Here is a 21773-nt window from a genome sequence, read left to right as displayed (position 1 = left end):
GACAGGGTTGCCTATGGGTGACAGTGGCTACGTGCGTATGAATGTGTGGGTCTCCAACCTTCTAACCTCCTTTACGATTGCCACAGGCCTCCTTTTACAGGTTAAGCGGTCACCACAATGGCAAATCATTCATTATGCACTTATAAGATAGAAAATAGTGCTATCATACCTAACTCTGCAGGATGTCAGGGCGCATTAAATGTGCCGCTCAACGTCACATCATTGTTTGCCCGGGAAGCCTTGACGTGCTATTTTGCCAGCTTCATGCCTGCTTGCTTGACACATCATAGGACGGGTGTCGTCTGTAGGTATTTCCTGTAGAAAGAGGCTGCCATGTGGTGAATGGCTGCCACTTAATCACTTTGCGGCTTGACACCGCACTGATCGACGGCGTGGGTCATGGCGGAGTGGTTGCGTGATGTGGTTTTGCCTTTGTGAGTCCCAGCAGGCCCTGCAGAGACGTCTAGGACGTTCTCTTCGAGGGGCGACCGCGCCCTCGCCGAGCTCGTCTGCCCAGCAAGGGAGGTTTTTCTCCTGGTGGTATCTTGCTTCTCTGGCTTGACCTTGGTTCTCTTGATATGCATGTTCGTCCTTCGAAAGTCTTTGTCTCCTATACCCTGGCATGGCCTGGTGCCACAGTCTGGGCAAAAGACCCAGGGTTTTTTACACGGACAGAGCATCTTGTAAGATATGAGTCTTTTCTTTTTAGTTTGCCATAATCATCCTTGCTGAACAGACCTTTTGAGAGGGACATGCACGAATCGTGAATTTATTAGAATACCATATGTGCTTCACTTATTTTTTTGAGCTAGGCAATTTGCTCTAGTGCTTCACTTATATCTTTTCAGAGCACGGAGGTGGCTTTATTTTATAGAAATTGTTGAACTCTCATGCTTCACTTATATTATCTTTAGAGTCTCTAAACAACATGGCAATTTGCTTAGGTTGTGAATTTAGTCCTAATATGATGGGCTTCCAAGAGGGATATCATAAAAACTTTCATATAAAGAGCATTGAGTACTATGAGAAGTTTGATTCCTTGCATTTGTTTTGAGATATAAAAATGTTGATATTAGAGTCATGCTAGTGAGTAATTGTGGATTGGTAGAAATACTTGTGTTAAAGGTTGTGATACCCGTAGCACGCACGTATGGTGAACCCTTATGTGATGAAGTGGGAGCATGATTTATTTATTTATTGTCTTCCTTATGAGTGGCGGTCGGGGACGAGCGATGGTCTTTTCCTACCAATCTATCCCCCTAGGAGCATGCGTGTAGTACTTTTTTCGATAGCTAATAGACTTTTGAAATAAGTACGTGAGTTCTTTATGACTAATGTTGAGTCCATGGATTATACGCACTCTCACCCTTCCACCATTGCTAGCCTCTCTACTACCACGCAACTTCCGCAGGTGCATTAAACCCACCATATATCTTCCTTAAAACAGCCACCATACCACCTATTATGGCATTTCCATAGCCATTCCGAGATATATTGCCATGCAACTTCCACCGTTCCGTTTATTATGACACACTCCATCATTGTCATATTGCTTTGCATGATCATGTAGTTGACATTCATATTCTTTATACATGTCACTCTTGATCATTGCACATCCCGTTACACCACCGGAGGCATTCACATAGAGTCATATTTTGTTCTAGAATCGAGTTGTAATTCTTGAGTTGTAAGTAAATAAAAGTGTGATGATCATCATTATTAGAGCATTGTCCCATGTGAGGAAAGGATGATGGAAGCTATGATTTCCTCACAAGTTGGGATAAGTCTCCGGACTTTGATAATATAAAAGAGGCCAAAAGAAGCCCAAATAAAAAATGAGAGAAAAGAGAGAAGGGGTAATGCTACTATCCTTTTACCACACTTGTGCTTCAAAGTAGCACCATGATCTTCATTATAGAGAGTCTCCTATGTTGTCATTTTCATATACTAGTGGGAATTTTTCATTACAGAACTTGGCTTGCATATTCCAACAATGGGCTTCCTCAAACTACCCTAGGTCTTCGTGAGCAAGCGAGTTGGATGCACACCCACTTAGTTTCTTTTTTGAGCTTTCATACACATATAGCTCTAGTGCATCCGTTGCATGGCAATCCCTACACACTCACATTGATATCTATTGATGGGCATCTCCATAGCCCATTAATGCGCCTAGTTGATGTGAGACTTTCTCCTTCTTTTTGTCTTCTCCACAGCCACCATATTCTATTCCACCTATAGTGATATATCCATGGCTCATGCTCATGTATTGCATGAAGGTTTGAAAAATTTCAGAACATCAAAAGTATGAAAAAATTGCTTGGCTTGTCATTGGGGTTGTGCATGATTTTATACTTTGTGTGATGAAGATGAAGCATAGCCAGACTCTACGATTTTGTAGGGATGACTTTCTTTGGCAATGTTATTTTGAGAAGACATGATTGCTTTATTAGTATGCTTGAAGTATTATTGTTTTTATGTTAATATGAAACTTTTGTTTTGAATATGAATATTCATGCCACAATAAAGAAAATTGAATGGATAAATATGTTAGGTAGCATTCCACATCAAAAACTCTGTTTTTATCATTTACCTACTCAAGGACGAGCAGGAATTAAGCTTGGGGATGCTTGATATGTCTCCAACGTATCTATAATTTTTTATTGTTCCATGCTATTATATTATCTATTTTGGATATTTTATATGCATTAATATGCTATTTTATATTATTTTTGGGACCAACTTATTAACCTAGAGCCAAGTACCAGTTTCTATTTTTTCCTTGTTTTTGTGTTTTACAGAAAAGGATACCAAACGGAGTCCAAACGGAATAAAACTTTCACGATGATTTTCTTGGACCAGAAGACACAGGTAGGAATTGGAGATGAAGTCTCCGGAGTCCCGAGGAGGCCACAAGCCTCAGGGGCACGCCCTAGGGGGGCGCACCCTAAGGGCTTGTGGGCCCCTCGGAGCTCCTCCAACCCTAATCCTTGGCCTACAAATTCACAAATACTCCCAAATGACCAGAAGCGTCCACCAAAATACTTTTCCGCCGCCGCAACCTTCTGTACCCATGAGATCCCATCTTGAGGCCATTTCCGGCATCCTACCGGAGGGGGATTCAATCATGGAGGGCTTCTACATCAACTCTGTTGCCCTTCCGATGAAGCGTGAGTAGTTTACCACAGACCTATAGGTCCATCGCTAGTAGCTAGATGTTTCTTCTCTCTCTTTGATCTTCAATACAATGTTCTCCTCGATGTTCTTGGAGATCTAACTGATGTAATATTCTTTTGTGGTGTGTTTGTCGAGATCCGATGAATTGTGGATTTATGATCAGATTATCTTTGAATATCATTTGAGTCTTCTTTGAATTCTTATATGCATGATTTGATATCTTTGTATTTCTCTTCAAACTATCGGTTTGGTTTGGCCAACTAGATTGGTTATTCTTGCAATGGGAGAGGTGCTTAGTTTTGGGTTCAATCTTGTGGTATCCTCACTTAGTCACAAAGTAGGGGTAGCGAGGCACGTATTGTATTGTTGCCATAAAGGGTAAAAAGATGGGATTTTCATGATATTGCTTGAGTTTACCCCCCTACATCATGTCATCTTACTTAAGGCATCACTACAAAAAAATACACTTCCATGATGATACGTCTTTGTCACAGTAGGTCACTTTTTCTGTCATGCATGTACACCCATGACGATTTTATGACAGAGTCAAGATAGTCATACCTGTGTTGTCATAGAAGTGTTCCATGGCATTACCAAAATTATCATCACGGAAGTGTCCACTTCCATGATGATAAATCACGCGTCATGGAAGTGCTTTCGTCAAGGGTTACCAACATGTGGCATCCACCGTAACGGGTCGCCGTTAAGCTATCGGGGCCGGTTTTGGATCCGATAACCCGCTAACAGCCATGACCAATGGGGATTTTCCATGTGTAAATTTCTCATTGGCAAGAGGAACCACGTGTCTTCTCACCGTCGGGACAGATGTCATCCACTCATTGGACAGAAGGCACCTATGATACGTCGACACATGGCATGGCCCAACAGAGGCCCATTTCTGTGAAAAGGCTGGCCCATTTGACTTGGTCAAAAGGTAGCGGGCCGGCCCATGGAAAGCCTATTAACGGTCTGTTCGCCGAAGTCATGGCCCATTATGGCCTATCTGGATTAGGCCCAGTAGCATCATCTGGGCCGTCCAATATGATTCCAGCCCGTTGTAACTTTCGGCCCATGTATGGCACATGACGTCTTTCGGCCCATCTGACGCCCTTTGTAAGTCTTGGTCCATTAACAGCCCATGGTGAACCTGGCCCGTAATGAACAGTGTATCGCTTTATACCCATTAATGGCCCATTACTTTGTTGGGCCGTTTCGAGCCCGTGTTATCTTTCGGCCTTCACAGGGCCCATTTATTCTTGGGCTCATTTCTAGCATTCGGTTACTTACGGCCCGCTACTGGCCTTTTCTGCTTTGTGGGACAAATTCAGCCCATGGTTACAGTCAGCCCGTTTGTGGCCTGTTAATCCATTGGGCCATTTTCATAGCGTCATCAAATACGGCCAAATAATGACGGCCCATTATGGTTGGCCCACGAACGGACGATTCCGACTCTAGCCCGTTTATGGCCCATGATGCAGTCTATTATTGGCCCATGTTTGGCCAATCGATCATACGGCTCATAGAAGGCCCATTGATGCTACGACCCATAGAGGGCCCATTGTTTCTATGGCCCGTAGATGGCCTATTATTTCTACGGCCCATAGAAGGCCCATTGTTTGTATAGCCCGTAGGAGGCCCATGGTCACTACAGTAAATATGTAGCCCATGGTTATTGTGGCCTAGTTTTAAAAAATAGGTTATTGCGGCCACTAGCAAACCACGGAAAAAGAACTGCACTGACTACAAGCAAACAAATAAAGAAGACAACAAGGAAATAAATAAGCAAGCAACTTATGCTATGTTATCACGGCTATTACACATATTACATACACTAGTTGCCTATCACATATTACATACACTGGTTGCCTATCACATCAAAGTCCGCCACCAGTGCAAATATAGGGAACAAAGCAGCATATCACATACACTGGTTGTCAAAGTTGGCGACCAGTGCAAATACACTCCGCAGCAAAACAAGTCCAGAACTGAAAGCACTTCAGAAGAGATCAATAAACAATATGTTGGGTACCCATAATGATGGAAAGATTCTTAGCAAGCTTATTAAGTTTCTCTTGTTTGGTGCTTAAATCCTCCAGTGCTTGCTGTTGCACCAGAAAGTATGCATCTGAATTCTGCAGGGACTTCCTTAGTCCTTTGGCTTCTTGTCGCAGCATAGCTGACTGATGCTTTTCAGCTTGTAGCTGAGACTGAAGAAGCCGAAGTGATTCAGGCTGCGAGTTCGAAGAGTTTGTGCCAGCAGTAGTGGCCAGTAACTCGAATACTACATCAAGACATGACTTTTGGGTTGTCTCACTGTCGTCAAGATAGTTTTTATCAGCTTTCTTGGAGACCAACAGGGATGTCTCACTAACTTGAACCTTATCTGCATTACTTTCTTTACCATTGCATAGCGGGGTACTCTTCTCCAATATTTCGCCCGCATTCTAAAAAGAAACAAGCAGACACATCACAGGTTTACCATGTTGTATATGAAACTCATTTTGGTCAATCGGTTCAGTAGTAAAGTGGACAGGATAACAACATGGAACAAACATATATCTATGTACCATGGTCACTTTATGGTCTATATCATTCTAGTTTTTGTTGCCAAATCAAGATAGAGACACAATTCAAATAATATATGTTTAAGACAAAGCAGAATAGATAGAATATAAGTGTGGGAAACTACATAGCAATAACAACACTTGTAATGTGCATGACATGAGAAGATAATTGTTTATTCAATTGAAACTGAAACAACATAGAGAAAGTTACAACAACAAACCAAGTAAAGAAACAGGTTTAAAACATACCTGTTGCGCCATTGGAGTTTCAATTCCATCCTTGAAATTTGAAAATAGTTGGTATGAGTAAATACAGTGATGCAAGAGCAAAGGAGTATGAACCATCACTATAGAACCTAACCCGAGAACAATTATTCTTCTGCTTAAAGCGTAGAGTTGGGATTCGGAGTGGTGGTCCTCGTGCTTTGGGCACTGTAGTTCCCATACTAACTGCTCGTGTTAGGGTGCTCTGTGGTGGAGACAGTGTTGTGTCAAGTGGAACTGGGTTACTATTTGTTGGTGTTGGGGTTAGAAGGGGTGTAGCTGGTTCTCTATCCAACTGGGTAGGGGAACAATCTACGAGAGTCTGGGTTATGTGTGGTGGGGCTAGTTCTTGGGAAAGTACAAACATGGTTCTATCTGCATAAACTGGTAGCACTATATTTTCTGAAGAACGTGTTGTTACTCCCTTAGATACTGCCATCACCCTCTCCAATTCAAATGGCTGATAAACAAGAAAAGTAATTGAATGTACAGACATTGTATGATAGAAAGGTGCAATGGATAGTGGGGAATAAAAGAGGGCATGAAATAATTCACATTTATGTTGTCTAACCAAAAAGGATAGCATGAGACAATTTCACATTTATGATGGCTAACTAAACAGGATAGCATGACACAATTTCACATATATGATGGCTAACTAAAAGGGATGGAAAGACATAGTTCAAAATATGATGACTATGTACACAGGATGACATGATATAACTATAGAATGTATTTATTAAATAGGTTGGCATGCCATGCATAATTCACATACATGCCGCCTATATGATGTCTTTATCAAATGGGTTCGCATGCCAAAATTCAGATAGATGCTCTCTATGTAAACATGATGGCATGATATAATTCAAATATATGATTTATGTAATAAGTAAGTAAGAAGATGACAATCGCATATATGATGTAAAAACTAAGCAATGCAAGACAACATGCATGACATGAGTAATATTACCCTGCCAAGTTTGAGCATAGACCTCAGGGGGGAAATAGGATTGGTCATTTGTCTATGAGTCCTCCTCCGAGGAGCTATCTGTAACCAGCAAGATGTTACCTTCAGCAGGTAGCATTGTCTTCTCTGAATACCTTGTTTTCACTCCAAATACTTCCATCACTGCTTCAAATTGCTGATGAACAGGAAGAGTAGTTGAATATACAAATGTTGTCAACAAATGGAACACGTAATACAAAAAAAGTATAGCATGATATAATTCACATATATGATGAATGGCTAAACAGCATGGCATTGCATAATTCACATATATAATGCCTTGTAACAAGATAGCATTGCATAATTCACATATATAATGTCTTGCAACAAGATGGCATTGCATAATTCACATATATGGTAATTAGACGCTAAATAGGTGGCATTCACACAAAGCATGTCTAAACTAAGCAAATGACATAGCAATGCAAGACACCATACGCACGATATGAGCAACATAACTCTGCCAAGTTAAATCATACACCTCGGGGGGGGGATAGGATTGGTCATCTGTCTCTGAATCCTCCTCCGAGGAGCTATCCGTAACCAGCGAGATATGTGCTTTGTCAGATAGCATAGTCTGCTCTGAAGACCTTGTTTTCACTCAAGAATTTTCCATCACCGTGTCAAATGGCTGATGCACACGAAGACTAGTTGAATGTACTAACATTGTTGACAAATGTAATACGTAGTTAAAAAAGGATGGCATGATATAATTCACATATGAGATTACTGGCAAAGCAGGATGGCATTGCAAAAATCACATATATGATGCCTCGCTAAACAAGATGGCGTTGCATAATTCACATATACGTTAAAGAAACTAAACAGATGGCATTCACACAAAGCATGTCTAAACAAAGCAGATGGCATATTTGATGTATAAAGTAAGCAATGCAAGGCACCATGTTCAAGATATTACCAACATCATCATGCCAAGTTAGAGCAAAGACCTGAGGGGGTAAATAGGAGTGGTCTTATCCTTCTGAATCCCCCTTAGAACAGTTGTTTTCCTCTTGATTACAATCCGAAATGGATGGAGGAGGGCTGCCTTTGCGCCCACCATGGAGCGACATCTGCATGAAATTTTATTGCCATGAAAGGCTCGTCTCTTTTGATCTACATGATCTGTTCCATTGTGTACAATAACTGACATGCATAGGAATAACACATAGTGAGATTATGTAAGGAGTGCATGCAGAAATCCAGAGTGATGGTAGCAACTTGGGGATAGACCCAAAACCAATGATAGTAGGCAGATGATGGCTTCAGTTAAAAAATACAGATAATGGCTTCTTTACTGTTTGTTTTCCACCCAACATGAAACTCATAATAGACACCAAAGATTAACCAGGATAGTAGATAGATACTATTGATTGCAGCCCCGATATGTACCCCACAACCATTTAAAAACTCAAGCTTGAGCATTAGTTTGGAGCTGACTCAGAGTCTAATCGGTGAACAGGACGATAAAGTAACATGTAATATTAAGCGATGCATAACGTAAGCAGACACGAAAGAGTGAGATCTCTCTTGCGAACCCGTGTAGTCCTCGAGGTCGTCTGCTCGATTAATGATGGTAATGCAGTTGTCATGGCTGTCGGTGGCATGGAGGAAGATCTGAGGTAGCTAATGACAGTCTGGAGGGCGGAACTCTGTTGTGGTGAACCCTTCCGTCATTGGAGCAGCTGAGCTAGGGTGGAACACAGCGCAGCAGGAGCGGGACAAACCACACAAGGTTTTCTTTGACACATATCTGTAACAGAAGTAATTGGGTAAGGGCTTGTTTAAATTTGAGGATTCTAACAATGCAGGGATTGGAAATACATAGGAATAGGATAGGAATGCACGTGCAAAACAGAGAATTTAAAAACACAGGATTTCTGCCAATCTGGGTGTTTGGTTCACATGAATTGGAAGATCACAGGATGCAAAGAAGCATGGTGAGATTAAGTCAAACCACAAGAAAATGTATTGTTATAATGATATTATGCTACTATCTCTTAGTCTTGTGCTTCATGAATAGGAATTTGAAAAGGAGGACAAGTGGATATTAAAATTCCTCTGGTTTTTCTTTCAAGGAGACACTAAAGGAACAAATCCTGTAGTTTTCCTTTGCTCCATTCCTTTGAACCAAACGCATGAATAGTAGTACCATATGAAACTTTCCAATTCCTATGTTTCTACTTCACTTTTCCTTTCAAGCAATGGCGATTCTAGTAGGCAGGCTTGAGCAAGGAAAAGCCTACACTCAAAAAATGTTTTTGTGCTACTTCTACTACTTTGGACCCAGGCCACTGTCCTACTAGCTCAACTCCCAGGCCCATCTACAAATGCATAGCTCAAACGCGCAGAGATAAATAATGATGGCGTTCAAGAGAGTCCATCACGGATAGCTAAGTTGCCTAGTACCTCACTGCTTTTCATGTAGTAGGAGAAGCTAATCGTATTTCACATTACTACTTGTGCTCAGTGGACAATGTATATAACATGTAGAGTAAAAAAGCGATGCAGCAAGTGTACGACCTCTTTGGTGAAGCCATGTCGATCTTAGCGTGATTGGGTTGGTCTGTGAGGATGCTCCGGCTGATTTGGCTGTTGGAGGAGGGGGAAAAGATCTTAGGCGTCTGGAGATGGACCTCAAGGTACCGCTCCGCTATGATGGAGGGTTTCGTCATTGGAGCAGCTCTGGTGAGTTGTACGACTGCGAGGCTGAAGCAGGACAAGAGAGACAACGTTAACCTGAGTGGAATTCTAATAGCATCTCCAATAGATGACGTAAAATACATAACCACAAAATGCTAGATGTAAAATAGATCAGCCGCTCATCTCTGAACTTAACTACCGAAACTAAATTTAACTGTCGAAACTGAATTTAACTGTCGAAACTGAATTTTGCTGTCGAAACTGAATGCACTAGTAGCAGAAAAGCAGTAGCGGCAGCAGCGCCAGGAGAAGCAGTGCGTGCGAGAGTCGGGGCAGTTGGTCATGTAGCAGCATCTTGGGTAGCAGTTGCAGGGGCTCGGGCGCCGCCAACATCGTGAGATCGAATCAAGAAGAAAATGCGGCGATTAGTGTAGAACCTCTTTGGTGGCGCCGATTAGGCCTCGGCTTCATCCGAGGAAACGGTGATGATGTTGCTCTTCCGATGGTGGAGGTGAAGACGACAGTGTGGGAATGGAGGTGGCATGCAAGACGAGGGGAACATCAGGGCAGCTCCTTGGAGGTGGAGGACGGGGTGGCTAAACCGGTGGGAGGACGAGATCGACGATGGATCCTCATCCGGTGGGGTGGATGAGGGACGTCAAGATGTTGTTGTGGACGGTGTCGTCGGGGAAGAGGCTCCGACTGGGTGGCGGATGGAGGAGGGTGTTGGGCTTCATGGGTTTTCGCGGCCTCCGTGTATGAATGGGTCGGCGGATGGGATGGGAGGGGGTAACCATGGCTTAGGGACGTGCTTGTCCGAAATATGGGGTAAGTTACGAAAGTACCCCCACCAATTTGAGCTAGGCGGTTCTTTCGGTTCAGGGGTATCACGGGCATTTCACGTGTCGGGATTTCGTAGGAGGTGGGAGTTTTCGCGCGCATTGTAATTTTGGGATAGCAAGGTGCAGGTTGAGATGGAGGGAGTTTTCGAAGCACAACGAGACAAAGTTATATCTTAAATATTTCGGGGTAACAAGACGCAGGTTGAAATTTCCAGACAAGCCTAACGTGTACTATACCAAATCAATTCGCACTTCCCTCGATGAAAAAACAAAAAGAAATCAATTCGCACCACACAAGGGAGACTAGTCCCGTGTACTGAACCAAATCAATTCACACTACGTGTATAATGCATGCAACCTGCTACTCAAATGAAAGTTTTAGTGCATTCCAAACGTATATACTACCGCTTCAATATGAACTAAATTTGAATTCGTTTCTCTATTTGAATAAGATCTACAATCATGACTGATGTCAGGTTAAACCATTTGAATTCATTTCTCTATTTTAATAAGACCTATAATCATCATTATTGTCAAGTTAAATCATCGTTTGCATATTATCTTCACATCACACCACATGATTATTGTCGAGTTAGATATGAACTATGTGTACTATATGAACTCGAACTCAATTTTTTGAATCCACTTTATGTTGATTTCAAATCACAGTACATTTAAAGCTCTAGCTAGATCTTCATAATCTAAACCATGTCTCGTATGCATAATGTGTTTATCACATAATGTATGGTGCCCCGCCCCCTACGCCTACAAGTATTTAGATGTGAGGTGCAAACGCCACACATTATCACAAATTCAAATAAAATGTGAGATTGTTCAATATATAGTATGGTTTAGATTGTTCGATATTTACTTGTGAGGTGCAAACGCCACACATTATCACAAATTCAAATAAAATGTGAGATTGTTCGATATATAGTATGGTTTAGATTGTTCAGTATTTAATTGTGAGCTGCAAACGCCACACATTATCATAAATTCAAATAAAATGTGGGATCGTTCGATGTATAGTATGGTTTAGATTGTTCGATATTTAGCTATGAGTTGCCAATGCCATGTATTATCACATTATGGTATAACATGTCCAAAACCACACCATGCGTATCACCGCTATATTCATGCCTGCATATGTTTATAACACTATGATCTCCTATTCAAATATATGAATCCACTTTCATATTGAATTATGATCTTTGTTAGTCTCTTACGCCCACACAATCCTCTAACCATTGTAGCTAGCACTAACTTTTTCTCGTGCATGCACACGCCCTTCTCGCCCTCCCCCTCCCTCAGCATTCTATCCATCGCGCATATTCATTTTTTTCTTTAGTTCGTTCTCCCACGGTCTCCACAACTCCTTTTCGACACACACCGACTGATAAACCTCTCCAGCGATGTCTGCCTACCACATACACACGCACCTTCCATCTCCTCCCTTATGTGTCCATGCCTCATGTCTCTCATACGGTCCCAAACACGTGTAAACTCTCGCCCCTCTTTTCATCGATCTCACAATCGCACACTCCTCCCCCGTCTAGCTAGTAGGCCTCTCGCACCACCTCCTAGCTCCATTATCTCTGTCTATCCGTCTTGCTGGGCCTTATTTGCCTCTAACAAATGGATGTACACCGACCGATCTCCTGCTATACATATAGCTACCTACGTCGTTATAACTCGTTTTCCCCAAGCGCCGATCGATCTACCCCATTCGTTATGTACCTCCCTTCATCCGACACACAATAATTGATCTATCGATCTAGTTAGGTCTGCTTACCAAACACATGGTCCCCCTTCATCATCCATGCATGCCTCCCGACACATCTACCATCCACAGCACACACAGATACACATCCTCACTCTTATTGATAATATTGCAGTTCTACCCTCAGTTTGTCTATTAGGCTTCTTCCAGCATCTTTTAGAAGTAACTCCACCACCCATCCAACACTCTACCCCTCTTCCTCTCTCTCTCTCTCTCTCTCTTTGTCCAACCTATTTCCCGTCGTTCACTTATGTATGGATGTCGACCGATCTCCCTCATGACATACCTGGGTCTCTCCATCTCAACACATATATGAGTCGATCTACCTCTCTAGTTAGGTCTCTGCCTCCCCCTCCCCCCCACACACACATCGATACATCGAGCGCTCTAGTCATGTCTCCCTACCACACACAAACTTGCCCTGTGCAATCTGATGTTCCGATAGGTCAGTCGCCCTATATCTTTGACTTGCACACACACAATTTCGATGACTCTCTTCATCGATCTCGCACCCACCCACTTGATCCTATCTTCGACTCTATCGATATCTATGACCCCTCCCTCTCTTCTCGTGGAACGCCCCCTCTATATATGATATAGATAGGCCTCTATTTCACATACATTGCATGTGTCAAATTTTTGTTTGAGATATCATCGCCACATATTCCCACAAATACATTCACGAAATCACCCCCCAACAAAAAACACTCAAGAACGCACGCCATCTGTCTAGGTTTGTATCTCTCTCACACACACCCACGTAGGTGGGGACGTGCACGAAGAGAAGAGGTGCACGCACTGCATGCGCACCTACTCCCATCTCTTTCCCAACCACACCTATGCGGGTACACGGTGGAGCTCATTTCTGTACGAAAAGGCAGCCCACGTGGTAATTTGACACGTGAACTGGTTGTCCACTTGATGGAGGATCGTGTACCACGGGTGAACAAACAAATTGCCACTTGACGCGTTATGTTAAAAAAGAGGCAAACCATGTGGGGCCTACCTTAGAGGCAAGGCTCTATACAGTGGAGATGCTCTATACATATTACTTTTGATGTGTCCCGTCAACTCACAGAACGAGGAGAAGCTTGCTTAGTACGCCGTCTCCCCCGCCCACGGGTGCGGTGGGTCATAGAGTCGCAGGACGAGGAGAAGCTTGCTTTACTACGCCTACGCCCGCTCCCTCGCCCACGCGCGCGGTGCCTCATAGGACGAGGAGAATATTTTACTACTCCCTCCATTACTCCTCGTCCCTACCTTGGTTAGAGAGATTATCATATTGTTTGAAATATACTACCTCCATCCCAAAATTCTTGTCTTAAATTCGTCTAGATACGGATGTATCTAGTTTTACTCCCTCTATCCCATAATATAAGAACGTTTTTTACACTAGTATTATGGGACGGAGGGAGTAGTAGATTTCAATATGAACTACTAGTATATACTACTCCAAACACTGATGTATATAGACGTATTTCAGAGTGTAGATTCACTCATTTTGCTCCTTATGTAGTCCATATTGAAACAAACGTACTAGTACGCACTCTCCCTCGCCCCTTGACCCTCACCTACGTGGTGGACGTGCAGCAATTCATTTGGTCTCTGATAGCCAGAACAATATAATGTAGTACCATTATTGCTCGACTTCCCCAAGAGGCGAAGAGCCAAGCACAAGGATAATATATTTTAGTTGCCAAGCGCAAGGTTTATAGGAGAACGAATAGTAGTAGTACTAGTAGTACATACCGGTGGTACGTACTATATGAGGAAGAAGGCAACAAGATGTATGTTTTGCATGACAGTATCTTCTTACAGGACGTGCTAGACCTAGTGGACCTGATTGTTGGAATGGGAGTACTATCATAGATGGCACGATTCAGAGTGGTGGGCAGCGGGAATAATTCGGACCTGCTTAGTCTTAAACCCCATGAAGAAGTCCCATCAAAAGGAATAGTCATCCTCTACACGTGCTCCTATGTAAAATGAGTAAATGAGATAAAAAGAGAAAGAGACAAAGTAAAAAAAATCACCAGCCTTAGAGCCAGCCCTATTGTATCAGTGAATGATATTTCTACATTTTGATTGACATGTTATATTATTAACCATGCTGCAGAGGTAGAAGCGGATTTTTGTTTATTTGCGAAGGTAGCAGCGGATGGATATTCAACAAGGAGTGAAATGACGGCTGCTTCTCGGTCAAACATAGAGAACGGTGGGCCTCGTGATTTGACGGCTTATTAGTCATTATTACTGCCTATACTCTTTGCCCGTATAATAACTGCATGGTAGAGTAATGGGCTATAATTTTAGTAACCATGCCCGAAGAGAAGAGGTGCACGCACCCACGCACGTAGTACTAGTACTCCGTAGCACTCTTTGCGTCTTCCCCAACCACACACGTGACAGGGTGGAGCTCATTTCTGTACGACGATGCAGCCCATGTTGAAGCGTCTAGTAGTAGTTACTCACTTATAAATAATGGAGGGTCGGGAACCACGCATGAACGGTGCCGGAGAGAAAAAGAAACCGCTCCACTATATACATAGCCAGGACGAGCCTACACGGTTGCTTGCTGGGATTGCTCTCTTCAACTCTCTCACACAAAATGATTGTGGCCACATCTTTAACATTCGGGCAGATCTCGTCCGCCGGGGGAAGGAGTGGATGCTTTGTGTGCGGTCACCGTAGCCGCAGGCGAAAACCCACTGTCGGCATGTCCTGATCGGGGGTCCTCGCCGTCCTCTCTCACAAAGCCGGTGTCGTTGCCTTCATCCCTTGCTCACTGCCGCGACGTGGGCAGTTGCCGCCTCCCGTCACCCTCCTCTAGGTTGAGGTACGTCCCAACATCCCTCAGGTACAACTTCCTTTACAGCCGGCTTGCACCACTGCCCAGGGTATCCATGTTCCAACAAGGAACAACCTGCAACTCCACCTACAACTGGCATTGCTATAAGAGGGCTGACCAAAGCGGTAACATATCCAAACAACAGTTTCTAGGATGGTGGAAAATGTTAGAAATAATAAATGGGATGTAATTATAAAAACTAGGCTGTAAATATACGAAAACGCACCAAAAAGGTAATTAGTTTTAAAAATATTATTATTTGAATTTCAAAATTTTAATTTCATTACTTATTGCGCGTGCAATATTTCTTATATTTTATTTTTACCTAATACAAATTCATTTTGAAAATATATTTAATCTGACTTGAAATTTCGGGATAAAAATATTTTGGATCCCATCAAAATGTGGGATTTTTGGTTGAATTCTGTTTTGAGCGGTTGGTTGAAATTATTAATCATTGTCCTGGCTAGAAAATGGGCTGTAATTTCAACAGACTGTAAATGGGTTGTAGTATGGTTTTAAGTCAATTTGGAAAATGGCTAAAAATGGTTTTTGGCCGTAATTTCTACAAACTTTATCGGAATTGGGCAAATAATATACCGTTGAAAAGCTACGAAAAATGCGAAACATTTTCATGTTGATAGTTTTCTCTGATTCGTAGCCGTTTTCAAGTAATTTTGAAAACATTGAGATCATGTGTTCTGCCTTTGTCGCAAAACAGAATCCCCAAAAATGCACCGCATGAAGAACTTGAACTTCGCGTCATGTCTACCTGAACTTCACTATGTTTTCCACATGCTTTTTTTCTTGTACCTCCCCATCCACTCACCGGAATTGAGCAAGTAATATCTAGATGGAAAGCTGTTGTAAACACGCAACTTTCCCGTGTTGATCATTTTTTTTTCATACTCGCAACGGTTTTAAATGTTTTTCATGTGAAATTCATTCAGTGTAGTAGTTGAATCCTGTTTTTTTCACGTTGAACTTCTGTGACGTATTTTCGTTTCTAATTTTCTCATCCACTCGTTAGTGTTACACAAATGATATTCCTTTTGTACAAACCTCTCTCATAATATTTTTTTTAACTTTCTCCGACCGAGGACTTGAACATATAACAACAAAATTATCAGCATTTGCTTTTTTATTCCTTTTTAATACAAAATGCACACCATGTAGTACGTGAACTTTTTCCATTTTTATAATTTGAATTTTTGTTTTTCTTTTTGAAATCAAATTGCTCCTAAATAATAACTGAACTTTGTGGATTGAGAGAATTATTTTAAAACGCAAAAAAACAATTTCTTTTTTGTGTTTTTGAACATGGAAATACAAAGTGATCCTCTCTCGCAAGAATTTCTGAACTTCCCCGCACATAGCACTTGAAATTCTCTCAACAAACATTTCAAGCTTTTATATTTCTACTTTTATTCTCACCTGAAATGCATTTCTTGCAGTACTTCTCGTTGTTTTCAATATTATCTTCTGTCGCATTTTTGTGTATACGTCAAATTACACGCAATTGAATGTCAGATGTCATTTTTTGCCATTTTAAAACATGTAATTGAAGGTCAGACGTCCCGCAATATAAATTCTAAACCGTGCATGAAGGTGCACGTGAACTTCTTGCAACAAATCTGAGTTTTTTATATACTTCGAACTTCTCAGTTATTTTAATTTCAACTTCTTAGTCATATTCTTAGAAAGGAAATATGTTTTTAAATAAGCATCAAACAATTTTTTTTGTAAATTGAACTTCGTAGTTTTATTTTTCCTAGAAACGGTAATAATTTGAGTTTCCTGTATACATCGAACTACTCACCTTTTCTAACTTGAACTTCCTCATTTTTATTCTTTACTAACAAGGAAAATCTGAGTTTTTATAAATATTGAACTTCTCTATTTTTGTAATTTGGACTTCTTAGTTTATTTATTTTAGTAATAGAAATATCCTAGTTTTGTAATAAATATGAACGTTTGGAGTTTTTTAATTATAGAAACGTCGAAAGTATTTTTCTAATTTTTTAACTTCTCTATTTTTCAAAATTCAAACTTCATGTTTTTTAGAAACAGTGAAATAACTGACGAGCTTTTTCAGAACATATACCGAATATATTTGGACTTTGATTTTTTGTATGTATGAACTTCCGATTTATTCAAAAAATAAAGGAAAAGACATACCCATAGCACGAGCACACTGAACGCGCGCGCACACACACACACACAAGCACCACACGCACGCACACACGATGATCTTTATAAGAAATGGGTGATGACACACTATGGACTAAATTGGTTCCATTTATCTCAAAATGAGGTTCAGTAGCATTTTTCCTTCCCTCTTGGTAGTAGCAGGACTTCACACATTTCACCAAACATGTTAGTTATTAGGGGAAAATCCCACACGTGTGAAGGGAGAAATGTGTGTGTGGTGCTACCAGTGTGCTTGCCATGTGTACACAGACTAGAAATTGAGCAGCAATGACGTAACGTCGGTAGTTAATCCAGAACGTCCAAATGAAACATGTTAATACAGAACATCCACAAAAAACTGAAGTTTTGGTTGATGTCAACCACGTAAACATGTGGCTGCCGACAGCTAAGCAATGTAACACATGCAAGTTGGGAACATGGTCCAAATCGTGATGTAACTAGCTCACGCAGTGGCTCCTTGGCGTCTCCACTCTCTGTCCTCGGCAGCATTTCTGAATCACCGCATGCGTATGACCATATGTTACAAGGTGGGATCACATTCACAATCGACCTTCTGCCATTTCTTTTATGTGAACTTCGACCCAAGAACACATCATAAACTTTGACCTTGCTGAAACAAACTGCTTTGAACACACGATGTAGTCTCCCACATTATCTGAACATTTTGCCGGCGGCAATGTCATTGAACTTGGCGTAGACCTGTAGTAGAACTTCCAGGTATTGCACACACTCGCACTAAGATTTTTTACTGAACACAAAATATGAACTTGACGTAGACCCATGGTAGAACTTCTTGGTACTGGACACGCTTACACTGAGACATTTTCCATTCAGGCTCAGGAGGTGGTAGCCATATGCCTTCCAATGCTTGATTAGCACTAGAGCAGTAGCAGTACTAATTTACCTTTGTCCCCAGCCACTCTGCAAGACAAGGGCATGAGTCAAATCATGTTGTTTCTACCACAAGGCTACTACCTCACAGTCTCCCCTCGTGGCCGCGTGAATTCTGCATCCACTATCTGGTTGGGTTTGACAGAGTTGCACACCAAGAACCTGCACTTCAATCTACTTTAGATATCTGCAAAACGTAGTTACTCACAGAGACTGTAAAATAAAATACCACTTACACAGAACAGGGTTAGTAAGACATCCTCCAGAAAAAAAAATCCAGCCAACCTAACTGGTCAGTAAGATCCTACTTAAAATCATCAAACACAGTATCATTCATCAGAGTGAAAAGATTCTTCATTGGTGATACTGTATATGGTAAGGGTATACAGAGTGAACATTTCCATGCTTTGCATGTCATCAGAGTGAACAATATCGGGATGACATTACAGACTTCTAAAGCATATCGGGATGACATTACAGACTTCTAAAGCATATCACGTATTGGCAGTAACATTCTGCACCATGCTTTGTATGTCATCAGAGTGAACATTTCCATGCTTTAGAAGTCTGTAATGTCATCCCGACTGTAACATTTGTATGTGCACATGAAAGTATGAAACCACCAACCAACAGTTTGTATTATGAGGTTTCTAGTTAGGCATAAACATGTGAAGTGTGCACCACGCTTTAACATTTCCTTCATCCTACACCATTGCCCCCTTCTCACGCATTAACACAAACACTACTTAGACACAGAAACGTGTAGCAGTTTTTTGGTGCAAATATTTGAAGAGAAAGATAGAAACAGAGACCTAGGCAAGAGACAAAACAATCCTCGGTTCAAAGTTTTGACAAAATCCCATTTGATGTAAGAAACCAAGCAACAACAAAATTGTATTGGCAAACGTTGTTCATCTGACACAAGACTTATTTCACTTTTTTATTCCTCCTCTTCTCATGAAGAATACATCAGAGAAAGCACATGCGTACCAGGAACTGGAAAATTAGGTGCTCCATCTCTCAGTCGATGACAATTTTCGTGGTTGTCGTATGCTCTAACCGTCCCAGGAAAGGTCAATCCGGCCCTCGCGAGAAGTTCAACTAATAGGGGAGAGCGTCCCTCGCAAAAAAATAGGGTACAACGGAGGCAGAATGGATGAGGTTGGGGAAAGTCAAGCGCGCGCGGGTCTCAGAAGTGATGCAACCACGTCTGGAAGTTCAGGAAAGTTGCTCCCGGCAGAGCCTTGTGGAGGCAGGTCACGGCGGTGTCGCGTATGTAGCTGCAGAAATCTGAATTTGTTCAAAGAAGTGAGAACTCTGAACATGTTGCTTGATAAATCTGATCTTCTACTTTTCTGAAAAAACTTGTTGTCGTGGATGGAGGATGGAGGACCCGGATGGGGGTAGCGTTGGTCAGCCCATGGGCGTCCGGGACGGCGTAGCGTGGGCTGGTGCGCGGCCTTGGGTGGTGGCAGCGACAGAGGTAGGGGAAGGCTGGCGTGTGGAGGAGGAGGTGTTGGAGGAAATTTACAGCCGCTGGTTGAGGAGTGCCGAGGAGGTCGTTTGCTGTTGTGGGAAACCGGCGGCCGTAGTGTGAAGCTCGTCGTCCACCCGAGATGCTCGACCAGACCTACAGTGGATGGGACCAGAACTGCAGTCGACGGGAAGGTCAAGACGGTCGTCGCTGGAAGTTCAACAATCCTTGTAGATGCACTGGAGCCGTGTCTTCACCGGAGAATAGAGAGGGAGGAGCGGTGCATGGCTAGGAGGCGGCCGAAGGAGCTGTGAGGGCCGCTAACGCCGGCGGAAGGATGGGCCGTATGTGCTGTGGTGGTGGCGAATCCAGGGATGCACCGGTGGTTGTGGGCGGCACGAGGGCGGCGGCGTCAGTTGTGTGCGAGGCACCGGCGGTGGAAGCACACATGGGGGGTGCTCGGGGGAAGCCGACCGGCCAGGATCCCGTGGTGGCGGAGCAGGGCGGCGGCGGCAGCGCGCGGGGTGGGGCAGCGGCGGTGCAGGGTGGGGCGATGGCGGCAGCGCGCGGGGTAGGCAAGGTAGGAGGCAGCGCGGGGCGGGGCGGCAACGGCAGCCCGCGGTGCGTGAGGTAGGAGGCGATGCGGGCTGGGGTTGCGGCGGTGGCCCGCTAGGTGGGCGAGGTAGGAGGCGGCGCGGGGTGGGACGGCTGGATCGGGGGGAGGTTGAGGGGAACGTGGGAAGGGAGGGAGGTTGCAGGAGAGAGGACAGGATTTTCAAAAAAAAAATCCTCGGGAGTTCGGGAAGACCTCCGTTAGCAAGACGTGAACCAAATAGTTATTCTAATCTCATAATATAGTATAACATGTTCATAACCACATCATGCGTATCATGGTTATATATATTCACGCATGCATCAGTTTAAAACACTATGATAAATTTTTCAAATATCTGAATTCCCTTTTTACAATGAATTATGATCTCTCTTCGTCTTTTACACCCACACAATCCTCTTATCTTTGTAGTTAGCGCTAACTCTTCATCATGCATGCACACGCCTGCCTCCCTCTCATCCTCCCTCAGCATTCTGTAGCTCCATGGTGCAAATTCGTCCTTTTACTTTAGGCCGTTCACCCACGGTGTTTGTAGGCCCCCAGCTCCTTCGTCCCGGCACACACCGATTGATATGCCTCTCTAGCCAGGTGTACCTACCACAAACACAAGCTTTCCCTCTTCACTTCTCACCGTCCATGTCTCACTCCCAGCCCTCTTTTCATCGATATCGTATTCGCACACTCCTCCCCCCTTGATATAGTATGCCTCTCGCACCACCTCCTAGCTGCATCCCTCTCTCTGTCCTTCTCTTCGGGACTTATTTGCTTCTAACACATACATGCATGTATACCGATCGTTCTCCCTACATATACCTAGGTCGACTTTAACTATTTTTCCCACGCATCGATCGATGTACCTCACAAGTTATGTCTCTCCTTTCTCCGACAATGGACGATTGATCTTTCTATGCAGTTATGTCTGCTTACCACAACCATATCGCCCCCCTCATCATTCGTGCATGCCTCCTGACCCGTCTCTCACACGCACGTGCACATACAGGCAGGCATTCCCCTTTCTTATTAATATTGCAGGTGTGCCCTCCGTTTGTCTAGCAAGGCTATGTGAGAAGCAACTCCACCACCAACCCCTCCGACAATCTAGCTCTGTCTCTCTCTCAACCTTATTCCTCTCCTACACATATGCATGGATGCCAATCGATCTCCCTCAATATATAAGGTAGGTCTATCTCCTCCTCCACACATATACCAGCCATTGTACCTCTATAGTTAGGTCTCTGCCCTTCCCCCCTCCACCCCCTCCCCCCCCACACACCGATAGTCGAGCGTTGTAGGTAGGTATCCAAGCCTTAGAGACAAACTGTGCATGTCCCCTCTCACGTTCTAGTAGGCCAGCCACCCCATATCTTTGATGGGGGCACACACAAAATCAATGGCACTCTTTATCGATCACGCGCGCGCACACACACACATCATCCCTCTCTTCGATTCTATGGATACCTCAC

This window comes from Triticum dicoccoides, chromosome 1B (assembly GCF_002162155.2).
Source record: "Triticum dicoccoides isolate Atlit2015 ecotype Zavitan chromosome 1B, WEW_v2.0, whole genome shotgun sequence".
Taxonomy (NCBI): Eukaryota; Viridiplantae; Streptophyta; class Magnoliopsida; order Poales; family Poaceae; genus Triticum; species Triticum dicoccoides.
Note: the sequence above shows the minus strand (reverse complement) of the source record.